At 44.5% G+C, this 15,422-nt stretch overlaps 1 protein-coding gene across 8 annotated transcripts in view; it reads left to right on the top strand.

The window, feature by feature from the left end:
- Positions 1-15,422, top strand: part of mef2cb (myocyte enhancer factor 2cb) — a 100,813-nt gene that overhangs the window by 60,820 nt on the left and 24,571 nt on the right. The window lies entirely within an intron of this gene.

The following is a 15,422-nucleotide window of genomic DNA, read 5'->3' as shown; positions in this document are numbered from 1 at the left end:
AGGCCGCCGTGGCGTGGACATGGGTGATGTAAGCCTGGCTCAGGAGGACGTTAAATGGCTGTGTCAGGTGAGCCGCACACCAGGCCGCGGGGACAGACCAACATGCTCCAACGTGATCCACGTGACCCTGGTTACACAACAGTCACCATGCTGATCTGCCTGGCCCTGGTGGCCCACATACAAACACATATGCACGCACGCACACACACACACACACAAGCGTCCACACACACACGCGCGCGCACACACACACACACACACACACACACAAACACAGTGACTTTAGATTACACAAAGGTTCCCTCTTAAACCGACACAGGCACCCGAACACACAAACACACATACCTGGCTGCACACACAGACACGCAAAGATAACATGCGAGACGAACCCTTGACACAGAAGTACAGGATCATTATGTTTTAGGGAGACATAAAAGAGAAGAAGAGGGTTATTTCTTAGTGAAGTTTACTGACCGCTCCAAAAGTATTAAAGATTACACAGAATAATGAATGCATGCTCCATTGTTGTTGTTGATATACTTACCATTTCAAGTAAAAAAGGAACATATCCTACTTGGAGTAGTTTCTATCAAAAGACAGTGCACTCAAAGCATTCTCCACATTAATGATGAACACATAGACACACCAGACCGCATTCATAAGCATAGAATGCATTTAAGGAGGCATGTACCATACATCATGTTGGTAGCCTTAAGATATGCTCTGCTTGCTATTTGAAACGTACTCTTACTTTGCAAATGTAACTGTACCAGACGCATTAGATTATGTTGGTTAAATGCATTGGGCATATGCATTGCTATGTATTAATTACTGGAAAATTAGACATTTCAGTGGAATTTATTTTAAGAGCCCATTTTATCCAGTAGGCCTAGATACGGCCCATCTATAATATAGTATTTACATATAATGTACTGTATGTAGTACCCCCAAGGCCTCCTTGTGTTCTTATGAAATACCCTAATTCCCCTACCATGCAGCGGCATGTAATTCATGTCCAACTACACGCAGAAAGATAACAAGCCTGCTCTCCGTGTCATTTATTTTACATTAACAAATTTAGCAGACACTCGTATCCATATCATAGCCTACATATCCAGTCTCTGCATATAAGCCCTTCGGCAACTGTAGTCGGTGTATTAGTCTCTCCTACAGAGACCGTGAAGAGAGCCGTCACATGTTTCAACAAGCGCCCGTGACCAGACCTGCAGGGGCTTTGAAGCTCTCTATTAGCCGAGTGGAGGATGGCTAACGCGTAAACAGCTGTGTCTGAGGAGCACGCTAAAGAGTCTAGCGGAGTAGTGCTGTGGCGCTGGCTTCTGTGATCTCGAGGCGGACATGGGTTCCGCTCGCTCAGACCGGACTCGCAGCGGGAGAAATCGATGTGAAGAGGCCATAGCCTTAAGCCGCGGCGTGGTAAAGGGATTGGCCACAGGGCACCCGCGAGCACGTTTAACGTGGGAGGTGGGTGGGTGGACGGGGGGTGGACGGGGGGGTGGATCTCTCCTGCCAAGCCTTGTGTGCCGCTGCTAAGTTACGTCACAGGTGGAGGATGTGGGTGGGTGTGAAGGGGGGGGGAAACAAAGGAGACTTCCTGTTGGGTAGGAAGAGCAGCGCATGGGGACAGGTGGACAGTAGGACAGGGAAGGCCGGTCGTAGCAGGAGGGTGTAGGCCAAAGACCAGATAGCAATATACTACCATGTGATGTAGTTGATATTAGTGTATGACTATAGATCTGCAACTCCTCAGATATAAACACAAACACACACACACACACACACAAACAGAGCATCTCAGTGTTTTGCGATGGGCTGCTGTGCCTGGAGGTGTAGTGGGAGGAGAGGCAGTGGTAGAGGAGCACAGTGCAGCGTGTGGGCGGCTGGCAGACAGGCCTGCTACATTAGCAATAAAGCTCTATGTAATTATCATGTCTTTGGTTGATAATTAGCGTTGTTGGGAGAGTGGCACTGAGCGGGTTGCACAGCCTCTCCAGCTACAGTATGTTTAAAAGGGACTCCAGGGCCCTCTCTCTCACTCTCTGTTTTTTTCCTCCTCTCTATTCTTCATTCATCTGGTCGTAACTTTGTTCAGTAGCTGCTATCAAGCTAATCAGGGCCGTGCACAGACCTTTTGGGGTGCGTGTGATTAAACAAAAAAAAGGGCACCACCCGCCCAAAACAAAATTCCCACAACCACGGTCACAGACTCATTGAGCAATTAATACAAGAAGAGTGGGACAATTTGTTCAGTAAAGTATTTTGCAACACTACTTTGAACTGGAATAAATGCTGGACATGTTAACAATGACCAACACATTTTCAGTCAAAATAAAAAATTGTAAGAAATATTGTACAGATTTAAGATATTAATTTGCTCACCCTGTTGCAGGAGAAAATGTAGTGTATTTTGAGGTTTAAAGAAGCTTCTGAAGTTTGTAATTTCCACTTAGAAATTTCAGACTTGATTTTCCCTTACGAAAAGTGTATCAACCCCAACGAATTACAATCCGTATAATAATTAACATTTCCTTTTGTAGAAGGATATTTTTCCTGCTGTAGCAAACAGGCTCAAATCATTTAGGAGTCTGGGCGCAATTTAGATTTTGGCCACTAGATGGTAGCAGTGTATGTGCAAAGTTTTAGACTGATCCAATGAACCATTGCATTACAGTTCAAAATGCATCAAGTCTCCCCAAATGTGCCGTATTGGTCAATTGATACATTTGTATAAATACAGAGAACATACATAACTACAGAGAACATACAAAAATTACATGGTAATAAAAAATGTAAGTTTACATAAATGATGGATAATTAGCTTCCCTACAGAAAAGACACTAACCTTCACACATCTAGATGACCAAAATCTAAATTGCGCCTAGACTCCTAAGGGATATAATGGCCTTTCTCTTGCATTTCAAAGATGATGGAACAAAAAATACATAGAAAACACATTTCTTTCTTTGTATAATATTTTACCAGATCTAATGTGTTATATTCTCTTACATATTCTTCTAACTCTGGCCTCTCAAACCAATGTGGACATTCTGGTAATATCTGAAACTTGGCTAAATAATAATCCGACTGTGCCGGGTACTGATACGTCTCTGGCTGGCTATACGGATTTTTTTACAGAGTGGGCAGAGGTGGAGGTGTTTCCATATTTAAAAAAGACAACGTAAATGTGTCTGTATCCCTGTCCCTAAGCAATTTGTTTATCTAGTCCTAAATGTGAGCCGTGGTAATAATGCCCAACTCCAATTAGGGGAGGGGTGGTAGGATTAGTGGAAAATAATAAAGAAGATAAATATATTTTTACAATATATATTTAAAATAATATATATATTTAATTTTAAAATGATATGGGGTATTGGAAATGATGCGGACAATTAAATTGATAGAAGCCACAATCTATCTGCAATATTAAAACTCATCTACCCTCTATAAAAAAAATATTTAATAAATTATAATAATTCCCAATTTACGCCAGTGGGAATTTATCGCCCTCCCTCTGCCTCAACATGTGCCCTTAGCCAATTGTCTGACTTGCTATCTAACTATGCTAAATCTGAACTATTACTTTTGGGTGATCTTAATCTGGATTGGTTGATGCCAGCTTCTGATAGGCTGAAAGATATCTGTGTTACGCTAAATCTAGCTCAGTTGATAACTGAACCAACTCGGCCCAACTTTGAACACCCTGAAAATTCTACAATATTAGATATATTTTGACAAATACTCCTGTAAGTATACAGCCAATGGAATTTTTGCTCATGAGTTGAGTGACCATTGTCCCATTGCCTGCATAAGAGATGCAAAGCTACCTAAATCTCACCCTCACATTATTACAAAGAGAAAGTATAGGAATTTCAATGAGATACAATTCTTGTCTGATCTGGGATTGTGTGAAAAGGGGCTGTGTCAGATATCACTGACTTGGATCAGGCCCTAAATTGTTTTACTTTTTTGCTCAACTCTATTGCAGATAAGCATGCTCTGTTAAAAAAAAACAAAGGGTAAGGGATAGAGCTAATCCCTGGTTCACGCAAGAACTATCAAATAATCTTCAGAGAGAAATTTAGCTCAAATTTGGGCTAAGGCCGACAGATTCTACGTCTGACTGGTAGTCCTTCAGGTGCTTGAGAAATAGATGTCTATCCCTGGTTAGAAAGGCAAAATTGGTATCCTTCTTGAACTGTGTATCTGAGAATGGTGGGAATCCAGATGACTTCTGGAAGATAGTCAAATCTCTCAAAAACAAAAAGCTCCAACCCCTCATTACCCCAGCAGGTTATGACAGCCTCTGGTCCCATAACAGATAAGATGGACATCTGTGGTGCTTTTAACAACCAATTTGCCTCAGCGGGCCATCTATTTGATCAAATTGCTTCTGAAAACTCTGATTCCAGCAGAGGGAGTTTACTCGCCTGAAGTCAGGTCGCAGAGAATGATACAATCCCAGGTACACACTCCTAACTTTAATTTAAGTCATTTGATGTCTATGATGTACAAGTGCCTTACTGAAGATCAAGGTAAAGGCTGACTCACTTGATCCCTTGATCCCACAAAGGCGGAGATTATTTACACCCCCCCCCCCCCCCCAAAAAAAAGAAATTGGGGGGGGAAATTATACCACCACCGAAAAGGGCACTTTTGAGACTGGAAGGGCAAGGGGACATGTGCTCTACACACGTAGAGCCCTATCTGTGCATGTGCCTGATGCTAATCCACGAGGGAGAAGATTGAAATAGACAGAAGAGGGAGAGAGAAGAGAGAGGAAGGGAAAGAAAGAGAAGAGGGAGATAGAGAAGGAGGTTGTGAATGGCTCGATGACTCACTTAGGGAAAACTGTCTCAGCTGAGGATGACACGACCACAAATATATGTACAACCAAAGAGACCAAGATACCAATGTTGTTCTCAGCGACATTCTGCGTTTTGATCCTTTTTGACACCATCAATTGGAGGGAGAGAAAAACTCTTTCAAACTGTAATATAATGAACAAGCACTGCGGAAAATTGAATCAAGATGGCCACCAAAGTCTAAGCAAGGGAAACCAGCTCTTTGCCAATTACTGTGATTGGAGCACAGCAGCCAGGGTAACAAGAGATTAATGATCCAATCCAATGGAAAATGGATGTTCAATTGGAACATGATAGGCCCATCTGTTTCTGAGTATTATCTAGTTGCCTCCATTGAAGGATCTAGGTGTACTCTAGTATTCTTAAACTATCTCTTTAGATTCTCATTTAAATAGTCCTACATGAGAGCATCAGATGCTAGACAAAAGTTGGGAAGGTCCACATAATTAAAGTTAAAGACATTAATATTGAATTTATTGAATTTATTAATTTAATCAATGTTTTAAAAAAAAAACACGCATAGTGTACACACAGCTAGGCTATCTGGTTGTGTTGTTGTCCGAACGGCCCTCTGAGTCTCCTCTTGGCAGGTCTATAGTGCAGTTTGCCACTGGCTCCAGATGAAAAGCTCCAACACACAGATAGATTTCCTATACTCTCCAGCTGCCAGGGCGGTTTCCTGGACATGTGAGCAGCATTAGTGGAGAAATGGGAAGCCGTGTTGGGAAATGACAGGAGAATGGATCTATCCTTTCCTTTTTTATACCTTCTCACCAAGAGTCTTCTCCGAGTTCTCATTGGAGATTTATGACATGGATATGGGGATTCTTAATTGCCAGTGCACATGAAAGACCTTTTACTTCTAGTGGGTAGACAGAGCCAAGCCAAATGTGGCTGGCGCTCAGTGCAATCGAACAGCCCCAGTCCAACGACACACTCTCTGTGCAGCCTCTGCCAAATCCCCATTCCACAACGTGTTTGTTTTTCCTCTGTGAAACAAAGAGCACACGTTTCAGATGGAGCTGGAGGGTGTAGATTGAGTACCAGCCTAGAGGGGAGGGTGGGGTTTGGCTTGATAGGGGATAGTAGGAGGTGTGGCCGTGATGATGGTCATAACCTCAGCCTAGTTGAGTGCCCCACGCGCCGAAGCAGTGGCCATGGGGCGCCACACAGGCACGTGGCACAGCCCTCAGCCAGGAGAGGAGGGAGAGGAGGAGGGCAAGTGGCCAATCCCATTCCACCCCAGATTAACCTAATCTGAGAGTTCACTTCACCCTTTAATCTTAAAGAGCAGCAGCGAGAACCTGCCTGACCACCCTCCCTCCCTCTCCCCTCTCCTTTATCTCTCTCTCTCTCACTCTCTATCCTCACCTAGCGGGAACTTCTGAATGAGAGGGGGAGGGGGAGCAGAGGGATGGTGAGAAGAGGGAGGGAGGCAGGCTGGTAATTATTTCCAAAGGTCATTCTGTTAATGACTACCTGCTTGGCTAATGAGATTCAGTAAAGCTCACTCACGATGTTTCACTGGCGTATGTTTCGCCCGTGTGCCGAGACGTGTGAGGAGAAGCACAGGTGTGACTGCAGCCCAGCGTCAGTCCATCGGAGGGAGGGAGGAGAGAAGAGAGCAGGAGAGAATGGAGGTGGGAGGGCATGAGTGTGAGAGAGAAAAAGAGAAATGTACCAACATCCACACACATTTATTATATGCCTCACACAACATTTAATTTGGCAAAGAAACGTGATTTTTTTTTCTCCCACATTTATAAATACCAGGGAGACTAATTATCTGCGTTCAGTCTAATTTGCCTCCAAACTTTTCCTTACGACTTAATTAAAGCATTTTTTCTCCATCGTGTTCTTGCACGTCAACAGACTCCGAGCATGTGATATCCCTTTCAAAGTGCCAGTGTGCTCTTGCCTTATTTCTTGTGAAAATATTTTCAAGCATGTGTGCTATTCTATGTACTTATTTGGATTCTAAACAGCAGAGAGAACATTGGCCTTAAGGGGTTTTCTCTGTGGATTGCTGCTCAATGACTGCTTCTTCTGCCTAACAAAGAGCCCTGCTGTCAACTCCTCCAGTTGCTGTAAACTCCTCCAGTTTAAATGCCTGCACTAATTTACCTCCCCCATTTCTACACATATCAACGTCCAGGAGAAATAAGGAAGTTATCATACGCTGCCTTACAGTTGTCCAGGTTGATGTTGGGCTTGTGTTTGAGGTGCTGTGACAGACAGACAGACAGACAGACAGACAGACAGACAGACAGACAGACAGACAGACAGACAGGGTGTGTCAGCAAGAGGCTGTGGATAGATCAGCCACGCTGCTTGTTTTTCAACCTGAGTTGAGGATTAAAGGACGGAAGCTGCTTAGACTGCCTAAGTCAATTAACCTTCTGACCTTGGCATGCTAACGGCATAGGGATAGGTCAAAACAAAGACTGGCATGCCATTTCATCTTTATCTGCCACATATTACATGCTTGTGAAACATCTTCCCAGGGTTTCGCGTCATGAATTCCACCAACGTTGAGGCATTTCTTTGTACTCTTCCAGTCAGCCCTCCCTAAACCCCCTGTCCCAAGAGCATTTGCGTATGTTTTTTTCTCTCTCTTTCCCCCCCACTCCAGTCTGTGTTTTCCTCGCACTTCCCTGCGATTATAAACAGCTGCGGAGTTCAAGCAGTGCCACGTTAAAATGTGTATGTTTCAGATGTCCAAACTGGGAGCCCCCACTCCTCTCCCTTCTCCCTCCCTCTCTATTTTTGTCATTCTTTTCCCCAATAAATGCCTCAAAAACCGGTAGTGGTCTAAAAATAGATTGTGGCGGAGCTAAATATAGTGCTTGGTTGGCGGGGCTGGCTATGAGAGTGGAGAAGAATAGGCATGGAATAGCTGTGTGTGTGTGCGCGCAAAGCGCCAGGTTGTTCATTCAGTCTCCCTCTCTCACGACAGTGAACACTTGCCTCCAGAGACCACATGCACATGACCCGGGTGGTCAGAGACCCAGTGGTGCCAATAGACATTTGATCCTCGGGATAAAGGATTTCATTCACAGCTTTTTTCTTTCTCTCTTAGACTCCCTGTCTTTTTCTTCTCCTCTCAGAGAAATGAAAGGCACAGCTTTCTTGAAGTTTATCATGCTTTATGAGCAGCCTTGTTTCAACCCGTACAGACTGAAAATAACACACACACTCCTATGCATCAGACGTTTTAGTCATTTAGCAGACACTCTTATCCAGAGCAGGTAAGTGTCATGTTCAAGGGCACATTGGCAGATGTTTCACCTAGTCAGCTCAAGGATTTGAACTAGCAGCCTTTCAGTTACCGGCCCAACACTATAACCGCTAGGCTGCCGCATTATGTCACACGTAGACAAATCTCTATTATTTGTTCATCAGGTTTCAGGTAGTCAAATGTTCAAGGGGTAGTTAAAGTCCTGTTGGGAGTAAGGCTTAATGACATTTGTCACAAGGGTTGAGCAGGGAACTAACGGCAGCTTCACCTCCATTGGGGCTTGAAAATGTCAAGTCGTTTTCACACAAGTTAATTGGCAGGTAATCACCCCTAGCAGGAGTTACAAATCTGAGAGATGTCACCCACCCCCACGGCCAAGGCAACCTGCTGGTGGAACCATAATGAGGCCTGCATGCTAAAGATAAGCTAAAACCTCTCCTCACCATGAGTTCACGGCAGCGCACGGTATTGTACAGAGCCATGATCGCATGGAGCTCCCTTCCATCTCCAATTGCTCAAGCAAACTGCAAAATTACCTTTAAAAAAAAAAAGATTAAACAACGTCTTATGGAATGGCAGGGACTGTGAGGGGACACACACAAGACAACAATAAAAGTCTTGCTTGCTTTTAGATTCCTCTTTTGGGAGAAGCAAAAGACAACATGGCGGTGTGCGCATGCTGATTACAGTCCTTAGCTCAGCATTTTGTTCCACATCAGACAGACAGCCAGTCCAGAAAAGCAGAACTCCTGACTAGGAACTACAAGTAGCGTTTTGATCATTGCAAACATTCTAAGGTCCATACAAGCGGAAGTCTGAGGTACTCACAACAACAAAAAAGGCCTTTTAAAATAGACCTTTTGAAATGTGTCAATATTTTGTCCCAGTGGTATGGTGTAGTCGTGCAGTGGCAGGCCACTTCTGAGGCCACGCTGCCAAGCGCAGGCTCTTTCACTACACAGCCCAAAAACACTTCACGCCAGTCATTAAGATGAAATGATGCCTTATTCTTTGAAACTATTTGTGGAAAACTTTGAATATTGAATATCTATTCTTATAGCTGGTGTTTCCTGCCATGCCCCTCCCATGGTGGCTGTGGACAGGGAGGGAGGGAGGCAGGGAGGGTGTGGAAACTTAAGGTCACAGCGTGGAGGTCAAACGGCTGGTCATTGTTACTCAGGGCCTCCAGGCCTCTTTCCTGTTGTGGCACCAAGCGATAAGCGACACAGAGACAAAAGACGATAACTGAAGATTGGTGGGCCACCGAGGGGACGGACGGGGTGGGGATAAAGACGACAGGGTGTAGACTCACTCATTACAGCCAGAACCAATCATTCATGACCAGCCCTTATGTAGCCAGGGGGGCTACAGTAAGTACAGTTATTCTCCTTGCGTTACTGGTCAAATACATGTTCTTGGTGTCCCCTGCAGAGTTTTTTTTTAAACACTGGAGGCTAGGAGGGGAGGACATTAGAGATCGGGGTACAAGTGTCCTCTTTATCCTTCTTCACTGTGCTGGCATTGTGCCCTTATAGTGGCTGGCTCATTATGAGTGATTCACTGTGAATGGTCACACTGTCCTCCTGACTGAGGATGCTGCTTCTGCTAACAGTCTGATACAGTCTGATATTGACATGATTTGGGCCGCGAGTGCTTCTTCTTTATGGACAGCACAGTCCTCTTGTGCAGTGGCTGAGACTTGTCTCTGAAACACTCCTGTTTCTCTTTGGACTCCATGACTACTCCACCAGAAGCACCACATCCATGTCCCCTTTCCCAGTTTGAATGGGATGAAAATGAATTGACAGAGGACACGCATGAAAACACACTCTGTCCATTTCGCATTCTGCTTTTCGTTTAACTCATCCTCCAGTATGGTGATCCCAGACAGCTGTAATTGCACACTTTGGAGAGCAATATTACCAAACGGATTCTGACTGCTAGTCTTTGATTCCTGATTATAGTGTTCCAGAATACCAGGACCAGGGGGCTTCAAAGCAGCCAAATCACTGAGAAGTCATTGATGCATTTATTCATTTTTTAAACGTTGCCTCAACCCCATTGCAGTGGGATTCACAAATTATAACCAAAAAGTATTCTGAATTCGGGGTCCAATAGATTGCCACACATGCACACGCAGATGCACACACAAACACACACACACACACACACACACACACACACACACACACACACACACACACACACACACACACACACACACACACACACACACACACACACACACACACACACACACACCACCTATCTCTGGGCATATCCTCTCTCTCTACATGGTACTGGCATGCTCAGACCACGCTTCATGAAACTGTGGCCTTCCTGTCTTTGGTCTGCCATCTGCTTCCAATAAGCTAAGCCAGGCTGATCCCTCTGATGTTCCCCCACTTGCACAAGTGGCTGAGAGAGAGAGAGAAATAGAGAGAGAAGAGAGAAATAGAGAGAGGGGGAGCTAGCAGTCCGAGCACTCTATTGCTGTATCCCACCGCTGGCTGCCACCAACAAGGCATCTGTGAATGTGCTTAGAGTGCAGCAACATGACGATGGGGCATGAATCCACAGTGGGCCCCTGCTATCTTGTTAGCTGTGATGGGAAAGGTGTGTGTGTGTGTGTGTGTGTGTGTGTGTGTGTGTGTGTGTGCACCATATTAGACCCAGACAGTGACACTCTCTAGGCTCAGTCAGAAACGTGACCAGTAAGAAGTTGTTTATCTCACATAACAATCCCTCATGATTTTCCCTTTCTTCCACACACCAAACATGATTAACCACAAGTTACCCTGTTATTAAAACCCTTTAATGTGCTTATTTGGCCCAGTATTTTTCCACCAGCAAGTGCTGAATTTGACCACAAAAGTACAAGAAGACATACAGTGCATTCGGAAAGTATTCAGACTCCTTTACTTTTTTTCCCCTCATCAATATTCACACAATCCTCCATAACAACAAAGCAAAAACAGGTTTTTAAACATTTTTGCGCAAAAAAATCATAATAATAACTGAAATATCACATTTAAATAACTGTTCAGACCCTTTACTCAGTACTTTGTTGAAGCACCTTTGGCAGCAAGTACAGCCTCGAATCTTCTTGGGTAGGACGCTACAAGCTTGGTACACCTGTATTTGGGGAGTTTCTCCCATTCTTGTCTGCAGATCCTCTGAAGCTCTGCCAGGTTGGATGGGGAACGTCGCTGCACAGCTATTTTCAGGTCTCTCCACAGAGATGTTTGATCAGGTTCAAGTCAAGGCTCTGGCTGGGCCACTCAACGACATTGAAACCTGTCTTGAAGCCACTCCTGCGTTGTCCTGGCTGTTTGCTTAGGGTCATTGTCCTATTAGAAGGTGAACTTTCAACCCAGTCTGCAGTCCTGAGCGCTCTGGGGCAGGTTTTTATCAAGGATCTCTGGACTGCTCCGTTCATCTTTCCCTCGATCCTGACTAGACTCCCAGTACCTGCAGCTGAAAAACATCCCCACAGCATGATGTTGCCACCACCATTCTTCACCATAGGGATGGTTTCCTCGAGACCTGACGCTTGGCATTCAGGCCAAAGAGTTCAATCTTGGTTTCATCAGACCCCAAAAAATATTGTTTCTCATGGTCAGAGTCATTTAGGTGCTTTTTGGCAAACTCCAAGCGGGTTGTCATGTGCCTTTTACTGAGTAGTGGCTTCTGTCTGGCCACTCTACCATAAAGGCCTGATTGGTTGAGTGCTGCAGAGATGGTTGTTCCTCTGGAAGGTTCTCCCATCTCCACAGATGTGCTCTGGAGCTCTGTCAGAGTGACCATCGGGTTCTTGGTCACTTCCCTGACCAAGGCCCTTCTCCCCCGATTGCTCCGTTTGGCCGTGCGACACAATCCTGTCTCGGAGCTCTACGGACAATTCCTTTGACTTCATGACTTGGTTTTTACTCTGACATGCACTGTCAACTGTGGGACCTTATATAGACAGGTGTGTGCCTTCTCCAAATCATGTCTAATCATTTGAATTTACCACAGGTGGGCTCCAATCAAGTTGTAGAGACATCTCAAAGATGATCAAATGAAACAGGATGCACCTGAGCTCAATTTTGAGTCTCATAGTAAAGGGTCTAAATACTAATGTAAATAAGGTATTTCTGTATTTATTTGTAATACATTTGAAAACATTTTTAAAACCTTTGTCATTAAGGGGTATCGTGTGTAGATTGATGAGGAAAATTATTTATTTAATCGATTTTAGGATCAAGCTAACACTTTCCGAATGTACTGTATTTACAAGAAAACTATCGTTCTTTCGGTTTTCACTGATCTTTATTAGGTAAGGCCATAGTCATTGTCCATCATTTTGTATGCTCTGCTCTCACCCAAAATCTATGCAGTTAATGTTGTTGGTCTTGAGGACCTTGCGAAACATCATCCCCCCATCTGTCACCATTGGTCATAAACGCATTATTGAATGTACGCCTTAGCCGTCATACCCCACTGCCAAGATAACCCAGGGATGAAGCCACTGGAATGATCACCAGTTAACACTCCCAAAATACGAGCCAAAGCCCCCACCTGGGCAAAGGTTGTCTCCAACAAGCAAACGAGAGAGAGAGAGATGGTCTGGGTGGCAGAGTTCCCAACAGCCGAACCCTGGTATGGCATGGGCTCTAGCGTCAGCTGTCCCTCACGCTGCGTAAAACTAGAAACCAAAATAACCTGTAGTATACCCCTTGAAATACCCACCCAAAATCACCCTGATTACAAAATAACATGTTCCAAGAAATATTATTATGCATTACATAAGTGTGCATTGCATTCATGGTTTTGTAATGTACCTTCAAAAAGCATATATTCTCAGCTTAGGGTGTGAGGTGTGAGGTGGGGTGTGGATGCGAAGGGTACAGATGAAGAGGGTACGGTATGTAGGACACAGTGTCTACACTCCTCCTTCTGCACACAGGCCCCCTGACAGGCCGAGCCAGGAGGGAACATCATGAGGAAGGAGTTTAATTAGGAGCACGCCTCCAGAAAGGGAAAGACAGGGACAGAGACACCGAGCCAAGCAGCCGAGCAGTCTTTCCTCTCTCGCGTTCTTGCTTTCTTTCTGCATCACTCTCTCTCTCTCTCTCTCTCTCTCTCTCTCTCTCTCAATCCCTCTTTTCCTCCTGTCTTGCTTCCTCTGTTTCTCATCTCTCTCTCTTTCTCTCACTTCAAAGTGTGTCCAGGATGGCCTATTGTCTGCTTTGTTAGATTGTTCTCCACTCATCAATATAGCTTTGGACTGTGGATCACGGAGCTTTTATCTCCAACTGCTATTAAGATGTCAGCATCTTGGTCTTCGTACCGAGGTATTTTTCTCCCCTCACAATTATTATTTTTAGATAGACAGACGGGAAACATTTGATGTCAGTGAAAATATGTGGGAATAAAACAGCGTCGATTTGAGCATTTGACGTGATGAGGTGTTTTATCACTATGTTTGCATTATCTACATATCCCCTGAACAGTTGTTTATTTTCCTGCCATTTCTTGACATGGTGTATTTATCTTTCTCTCTATATCGACTATGACTACATTAGCGGGAAAATGTATATTTTTACTTTTATTTATCGTTTTTATACACTGGCCACTTATTTTCTCGCTTTTGAGATGATGTCAGTGGATCTAAAACAGCAGGCCACGATTGGAGCAGCAGTGGATGACGGAGTAGACTGGGTAAGAGAGGCAGGGAACTAAGGAGAGGTCGATGGGCCACAACGACAGAGGGAAGCGAGACACTTCGAGAGAGAGAGAGAGAGAGAGAGAGAGAGGCCTTCTATGGCCATGTCATGGCTGCATTGCCTCTGATTGGCTGCTGGGCTGGATGGCAGCACTTGGCAACAGGTGTGATGTCCCTGACAGGTGGGCATGTCTGGGATGAGTGGCATAGTGACCTTGCATGGCACCCTTAAACTGCTGAGCCCCGGTGGAAAGCTAAGCCAGGGCCACATGCCTCAAAGTCATATGACACTCCCACCCTCCGTCCCACTACCTCATCAACACCCCCAGACAGGCCCACTGCCCCATATCAGTCACGCCATATGGGTCTCAAGTTTGTAGTACAGTTTGTTACTGTACTACACAACTACACTAAAGACCAGAGCAAAGTCCCCAAATATTTGAAAAAGGGACAGAGAGAGACACAGAGAGAGACACAGAGAGAAACACAGAGAGAGACACAGAGAGAGACACAGAGAGAGACACAGAGAGAGACAGAGACACAGAGAGAGAGAGACAGAGAGAGAGGGACAGAGAGGCTAGTGAATCTTGACACGCTACCTCACCACGAGACGCCTCCGGCATCAAACAGCGATCTCACAAACGAAGCCCTCAGTTCACTAAAACCACACTTTAAAAATAGCTTTATTCTCCTGACATCAGAGATGACTGGAGTGTTATTTGTTTTAGAAACAGGCGGCTCACTCTTAGTCACTTCTATCAATTTACAGTAGTGCGCTTCTCTGCTTGCGACGACAAGCAGAGTGTCACACAAATGAGGAGAATAAAATGGTGAGATTAAATTATTTTAGCATCTCTCTCTCCCATTATCTCACTCTCTCTATTTGTCTCTAGCATTGAGACACACACACACACATATGATCACCATCAAATCTAAGCTGCATTAAAGATAATGTAGTTACAGTGGTGGGTGTGATAGGGAAGCCCAGATGAAAGCAGCGTGAAGCGCCGTCGTCTGCTCAGACAGGAACGGGTCTGTGATACTCCTCCTGTAGACTAATCTCCTTTTATTAAAGCCGGCCTCTGTGGAGGAGAGAGCGAGGGGAAGGGAGGGAGGGGAGGGAAGTGGGTCTTTGATGGAAGCTCTAACTATCAGTTGCTACACCTTTCATTTCACTACTTCACTCACTGTAAATCTAATCGACACAATATGGGACACATCTCTGCACTCAACACTGCAGTGTGTGTGTATGTACACACACACATAAACAAACACACAAGCATATGCAGATCGCTCAAGAGTAGGGTTGCAAAGGGAGGGTATTTTACTGGAAACTTTAGAAGTTTACCAGTAAACTACCAGAATTTTGGTATCTTTCAAGAATTTCATGTAATCTATTACAAGACATCTCGTGGCCTTTTTGGGTACTTCAGATTATCACAGGTGTCTGTAATTATCTCTGGCCCTCTGTGTGGCATCATCACATGTCAAATATATGAAATAATTGAATACGATAAATAAATAAATAAAATATAGAATGACAAAGCTGTAAAACATTATCCGAAATATAAACCATAAACTTAGTGAATACCATTGG

Source organism: Oncorhynchus mykiss, chromosome 11 (genome assembly GCF_013265735.2).
Source record: "Oncorhynchus mykiss isolate Arlee chromosome 11, USDA_OmykA_1.1, whole genome shotgun sequence".
Taxonomy (NCBI): Eukaryota; Metazoa; Chordata; class Actinopteri; order Salmoniformes; family Salmonidae; genus Oncorhynchus; species Oncorhynchus mykiss.
Note: the sequence above shows the minus strand (reverse complement) of the source record. Positions and strands in the feature narration are given on the sequence as shown.